A 7,680-nucleotide genomic window follows, 5' to 3' on the forward strand; every position below is an offset into this window, starting at 1 on the left:
CCTCTGTTTTAAATAATATTTTTTTATGCGAATTTTTAAGAATATTTTATTTAAATTTAATCTCTAGATATATATTTTTTTCATTGATTATACATCGACTCTTTCTACAAAATAATTTTTTAAGAATTTTTTGAAATAGATTCATAAATAATAAATACATGCACTGTATTATAGATTTAAAAAATTCAATAGTTTAATCTTGTGTAAATTTGTATGCTTGATACGTACACTGCTTAAAAGGACTACGAAAATATTCCATTTTTAATAATAATAATAATAAAATTATAGAAGAAAACACGATATAAAAATGTCGGGAATAAATCAAACTGCAAAAAGTCCTCTGTATAATTCTAAATACAGTAATATAAATTTATTATAAAATCTATATTTTAAATCTAATTTCAAAATTTTAACTTATATCTTAACTCGAAATTAATTTATTATCGATAAAATTAGTGTTAAATGAATTCGAAATATTCCAAAATTATGAAACTTCTAAATATTTAAATGGTGTAAATAATACTCTGTTACCATGCAACGAAGTATTAAGAAGAGTAAAGGAAAAATATATTACCGGTATGATTTCTCCTCTACACTTACTTGTTAGAGGAAGAATAGTACTAGTGAACATTTTTGAGGAATCTCTCGAAGAAGTTGAAGAAAAATCGTGAAGTACTAGAACAGAATAACGTTAAGGAAAATAGATCTTACTATGTGATCAAACAGATGGCTATGAAAAGAAAAATGATAAGAAAGTAGCATGCTGCCCACCAACTCGCGGATTGAGTGAGAGGAAAGAGAGAAAGAGAAAGAGAGAGAAAAGAGAGATAACATTATAAAAAATTATAAGCAATTTAATCATAAAATAATATAAATTATAATAGTTGAAATCTAACAAAATTAAATGTAATGTGTATTAGCTTATTAAAGCACAAAAACTATTGTAACTTCTGTAGAAAAGCGAGTCTACGAGAATAGAATAAAGTAGTTAGATAATGGAATTGATATTGTGACAATTCATGTTCTTAGCAGAAGTAGTTTTAAACCAGAGTTTAAAATTCCAGACTAACTCTTGATACTTCTACTATTGTTTTTCTCAAGCAGAAGTTTGCATGAAATCAATTTAATTAAAAAAAAAATCGATTTAGATCCTTTCTTTTATGTTGCCTTAGAATGAAATGACAGCACGTCTTTATACTATTCTTATTTGTAGAAAGAATTCTGACGCTAGAAATCTGTATTAAACTTAACACAAAATTCCTTTGTCGTTTACGGAAAATATTCTTTGAAGAAGATGCTTAATTTTACAGACACGTTTCCACTCGCCTACAATTCGATTCAAATAGCATTCCGTAAAATTCTCACTGCATTTTTTTGACAATAACGAAGACTGACGATTTCTTAAATTTCTATTAAAACGTTTGTATAATACATTTTCTTCGTAATATCAAAAGTAGCATACTGTACAAATACTTTTAACCTTATATATTTTTTGTTAGTTTGCTCGAAAGTCACTTCTGATCTTATTTAATGACTTATCTAGACTGTTACTATTTTATGATCTTCTTTTTTTGTCTTCTAGAACCTTTTCATAACACATCAACAAAGTGATTATTTTTTATTTCTTACTCCATAAAAACGATGATAATTAATTGATGAGAAACTTAAGTACATATTCTTTCAACAGAAAGCAAAGAAAACAAAAAGAACAGAAAAAAAATTAGGAAATAATTAAAGTTTCTTGTTATTTCTTTGAATTATTTCATTGATCTTATACTGTAAATTTATATTATTTTTATAATATTTTATAATTAAAAAAAATGAGATCAATCAAAAAGTTTCTATTCTCATTATATATTCTACTTTTAAGAGTTACATCAGTGCTTTCTGTATAATACTTATAAAAAAATTATTTAAATATTATTTATTAAACCAATTTGAATAGTAATCCATTGTAGCAACTTTTTCTTTTAAATTTTACAAAATTTGATTGTATTGGAATAAATATTCTGTAGGCCTACATTACTATCATTTCCATCAACCTAGTTTTTCTAGGTTGATGGAAATGATATCTTGTGGATTCAAATAGGACAGACATTCAGACGTTGAAATTGTTCTGACAGTAGAATCAAAACTTAAGGATTTAAATCCTTTTTTTTGCCTTTATTCTTTATTTTAAACGGTTTTAGAGACAGCTAAGAACAGAGACAACTGGACCATTGTTCAACATTCTTCCAGATTTCTTCTCTATATATAACCATCAAAAATTATTTCTATATGTAACAAAGTTTAGATTTACTTTTTATAATAAATTACCATAATTTTTTATTGATTTCACATTTTTTATGATGGCTGTCGAATGTAGTATCTAGATAATGTGTGCTCGCTATTGGCGGTTCTGGTTAGAAATAATACGAATAAGAAGCACAATTTTTCAGGAATCTAATTATAATTTTCTTTACGATTCTTTGAAAATTTGCTTTTTTATTTTCCTAGAAGTTTTTCGGACAAACGGTCATAGAAAACTAATTAAAAATGGCAAATTATTAAAATCGATTTTATAACCTATAATTAGTCTCGATTCCATTAGAATAGAATGTTTTATTTTATCTCTATTAAATTTACATAAATTCAACTCGTCTACATTTCTAACAATTATAGTAGAGTTAATTAGAATTCCATTCATAGAGTGGTTATGTTACTAATATCAACTAATTATAAATGCGTCTTAATTAGGATTTATAGCCGATCATTTAACATATAATTACGGTCATATATAACTTTATTACCGAAGGTTTTCTTTTCCTTCTTTAAGTAGGTGTAAGATTTAAAATGTACACATTTAAGATTATTAATTCGCGGTTTGCAACTTCTTTCAATGTCAAAAGTATATACTAATGTTAAATGATGATAATGTATAGCGACAATTATGAAATTAAACTCTAGTATACAAATCTAAGAAATGCCAATTAAATGTACCTTCTACCTAATATTTTATTAAGTAATAAATTTTATTTTAGATGGATACTTAATGATTTATTTATGATTACTTATTTATAAATCATTCTTATATTTATGCTAGTTCATGACCTTCCTAAATAATTCAAATTTTATTTGTTTAAAGGTTAGACTCGGGAATCTCTTGCCCCAATGTCGGTAAATTCTGCTGAAAAAAATAGACCTTAATATATTTTCTGGAATTAACGGAAATACAGAAGTATAAAGAAGGGACGTGAGGGATGAGAAGGGGGAGAAGGGCCAGGCTTCTTAATTGGCGCTTTGTTAGAACTACAGATATCAGCAGTAGCGCGTTATCCTATGGGCAAAAAGGGCTCACCTAGGGCTCACACCAACAGGGAGCACCCATGAAGCTTTAACTGGGTATCAGTCGGTCTTTCTCCGGCTCCCAAATGACGAATGTCTAAATACAGCCCTAGTTAAACACAGACACACACATTCTAATTTTTAAACATACTTTTTTAAGCAATTTAAATCAAGAAGATAAAATAAATGATTTTTTAAAATTATTTAACGTCTAATCCCATAGGAATTTAGTAATAAATTCTAATTAAAACGGTTCGCGTTTGATATTTCATATTTTTCTAAAGTAAAAAAGCGAGTAAAAAATTTTAAAAAATGTCTTTAAATATAATTATTTTAATGCGAATTATAATTTGTTTTATCACAAAAATCTAATAAAAGTTTGGCCGATGTGTTACGAATGGAAACTAGAACAAGCCTTCAGGTTTATCCAGTTGCATAATAACAATAAAAAGAAAAAATAATAAAAATTTCTTTCTTCCCACGATACATCATTTATTGAGAGAGAAATTCTCAGAGGTTCTTTACTTTCTGAGAAAAATGTAACCCGTCATTTTTAATTGAGTAATAAAAATGAGAGCGAGGAAAAATTCAATCAATCAGTTACATATATCTCTCCATCTGAATAGATTGCTTCCATAAAAACTCAATTCAGGACAGGAAAGTTGAAAAAGTGTTCAGAATTAATCAATCATTTTGACGTGATTAAAGAGATAATTCCAGTTGTTGTTCGACATCATCAATTGCTGATAAACAAGTAAGTCCGGTATAAGTTCTGCTCACAATAAATAGCTACGTTCAACAGTTATATATGTCACACTCGAGAATATCGAACGAAAATCACCAAGATAGTGAATATTAATTAATTCATTTCAATTAAGTTTATATAATTACGAATTTCTGAAATATAATTAGCATCGTACACTACTATATACGTAAGCAATCTATATTATAAATTACACAACCACAGTGTTATATATAGCAATTTCTTACGTCATTTTATTGAAGAGAGTTGCAGAAATTAATTGATAAATTTTATATTTATCAATTAATTTCTGCAACTCTCTTCAATTAATAATAACATAAATAAATACAACAGTTATATACGTCACGTTCGATTATTATTATTATTATTATTATTATTATTGGCAAGAGAGGGCCGCTTTGGGACTTTCTAGATTGAGGCCTCCGAAGCCTCAAAGCCAAGTAAAATTTGAGAAAACATCAACAAAGTAAAAATATAATGGTTGAAAGGCGCAACCACTTATTAAAAATATATTTAAGGTATTTAAATATTATTGTCTCGACCTAGACAAAGGAGGTCGAAGCAAGGATTGCCCTAGTACCTTTGCACTTTCTTGATTAGATTCAGTGCAAATTACGAAGATACTGAAAATTAATTGATCAGTTTAGAATTAAATTTACATCATTATGAAATTTTCAAATATAATTAGCATCGTATACCACTATACATGTACTGTAAACAATTTATAATTTAAATTACAGAATTATAATAGAAAATGTTTATTTAAAATTCCATGCTTAAGCATTACTTTGTTAGAAGCTTTTGTAAACATTATTAAATATGAAAAATTAATTTACAAATTTTGTATTATTTAAGATAGATTTTTTTTTAAATAATTGATTAAAATCATAATAATCGAACGGTATGTAAAACTGAAGCAATTCTCTAATTTCTCATATTATATTATTATAATAAACGAATTTAAAATAAAATATAAATATATAACCAAAATACTGTTTAGTCGGGCGGCTGCTTGTTTATTTGCACACGACGGACGGACAGACAAATCGACCGACGTTAATAGCGTTTTCTTCGTTGATGCTGGGACTTATCTAATAATCCGTATGCTAAGTGACTCACACTAGCGTGAATTTTGGTGTTGGAAATAGCAATTAAACACTCACATTAATTAATTTTTACTTTTAATAATTATAAAAAGGTCTTGTAAAAGTTTTAATCGAACTTTTGAATTTCAGTAGACGTCTCGAGCATTATTTCACTAAATATCACACCGTTAAAGTTTGAAAGTTTCGAAAGGTAGAAAATTAATGTATTGCTTTATACAATCAATTTATTTTCCAGGAAAAAAAATAACAAGACAGCAGCCATATTAATGATTCTTATGCAAATTTTAGATTTATGAGTAGACTTAAAATTTAATTTAATTCATACAAATTTGATTATTTTAAATGAANAGATTTATGAGTAGACTTAAAATTTAATTTAATTCATACAAATTTGATTTTAAAAATTAATAAAAAAAAACCATACGATGATATTTTGTATACAAAATGTAATTATATTTAAAAATATTTATAAAACAAAATATATTTCTTTCAATTGTGGAAGAATAGTAATCATTTTATCCATCAGATGGCACTACGGAATGATTAGTATAAAAAAAAACATTTAAAATAAATAAATTTTAATTTAAAAATTTTTTTTGAATAATAACTAAATATCAAAATAAATAGTTGATAAATTAATAATAATAAAATATTATATTAAGCCCAATCTTAAATTATTACTATAAAAACAGGGGGAAAAAAATAGTTATAACGGAAAGGAATCCATCAACAAGCAGGAACTTGTAGATTGATGAGACACGCGTCGCTGCATGCAATATGACATTTGAAATCGGAGTGATCGATTGAGTTGCATGCAATTTATTACAGTTCGATTTCTGCTCAATGAAACCACATATTACCAATGTGGTATCTGACTAGATTTTTTTTCTTTCTTGTTTTTCTTTTTATATATAAAACATTCTTTGATAAGAAATTTGCTGTCTTCTGTTTCTTTGATAATAAAAAAAGAAATTGATGGATACTGAAATATTGTGCCATCAAGACTTTTTATATTCCAAGATTAAGATAATTTATACTTCATACCTAAATATTTGTGTTAAAATATTCCTTACTTTTAATAATTTAAAACAGGATTTCATTGTTTTTTGTGGTTTTATTCAACTTACACAGAATAAAATAATAGAGAGTAAATATATATATATTCAACAAATAACTTGACCTAAATTGTTAAGAAAGGGCTATAAAAGTATAAATTTATATAAACTTTTTTTTATTTTTTATTTTAAACGATGACCTAAAAAGTTATTTTGAATTGTTGTCCAACATACTGCACATTCAATTCTCTTGATTTGTATTTAGTAATTTTCTGCTCTGGAGGGAGTACAGACGGATCAATTAACATCCCATTTCTTAATAAAGTAGATAACGAGATACTTTCACTTCTAACGATGCTTGTTATTAATTAATTGAAAAGTTAATTAATTAATTTATCAAATTAATTTTTACTCTACAAGCACGGATTTTTGTTTAAAAAATTCGAAAATTTCTGATTTTGATCGATCAAACTTGTTGTATCAAATATCTTCTTACGTAGATACAATTTTGTAAATTTTTCCAAGATCGAAGGCTTGTCGTATTTCTTTTATATTTTAGTTGGAGTTTCTTTATTTTTTTCGATATTAGAATGGCATTGAATACGTTAGAAGAAAGATATCAACTCCATTCTAAAAAAAAAAAAAAATCTAAGTGCCGATCATCTGTAGATGTTTCTCTTTAATATAAGCATGGATACGAAGAAAATTGGCAAGAAGACATGACACCTGTGACCCTTAACACTTCGGTATGTTGTCTAGACAGGAGACCTCCCACTGCACGTGTTAAACACAACAGTCTGCTACTTTTCCTCTTATAAAATATCGATGCGAAGTTTGGACCCAGTCTAGTAAAAGACGGCTTTTCTGAAGGGCGAAAAGAGCACGCGAACGTATGGACTTTAATCATTAAAAAGATTTTTTTTCCAAATTATTATATTGATAATTCTAGCTTTTGTCTTTCGTTTTATATCTCTTTTGAAATTGGCTCAATTTATTTTTTTTTCTTTTATGTTAGAAAATTCGAGATTCTTGTTGACATGGAATTGTTGAAATAAATCAAAATTGAAGTAGAAAACCAAGCGAATAAAGTGTTTTCGAGTCCTTGGGCAGTTTCAACCTTGGGCTCAAGGCAAATTTACTCACGAAATGACTTGACTGCAGGCAGAACCCCGGTCGGAGGGGCTACCGGACTCTGAACTTCAGGTTTTAAAATTGTCATGTGGTAACAACTTGTTTGTTTCTTCGCTGGAGAAGCGTCAAACAGGTCTTGTGCATTTGCCAACCTACAATTAGCTCCACCTGTTTAGGCATTAGATTGCCACTATGATAGAATAAGTATCGATAGAATGTTTGTCTCCTGTGGCAGTAAAGTTAAAAGAATGTGTCAATAAATTACAAGAGTCTAATGGCATTCACTTATCCGTTTTCTTTT

This window comes from Centruroides sculpturatus, unplaced genomic scaffold, assembly GCF_000671375.1.
Source record: "Centruroides sculpturatus isolate CEXI.00-Female unplaced genomic scaffold, Cexi_2.0 scaffold281, whole genome shotgun sequence".
NCBI classification, from domain to species: Eukaryota; Metazoa; Arthropoda; class Arachnida; order Scorpiones; family Buthidae; genus Centruroides; species Centruroides sculpturatus.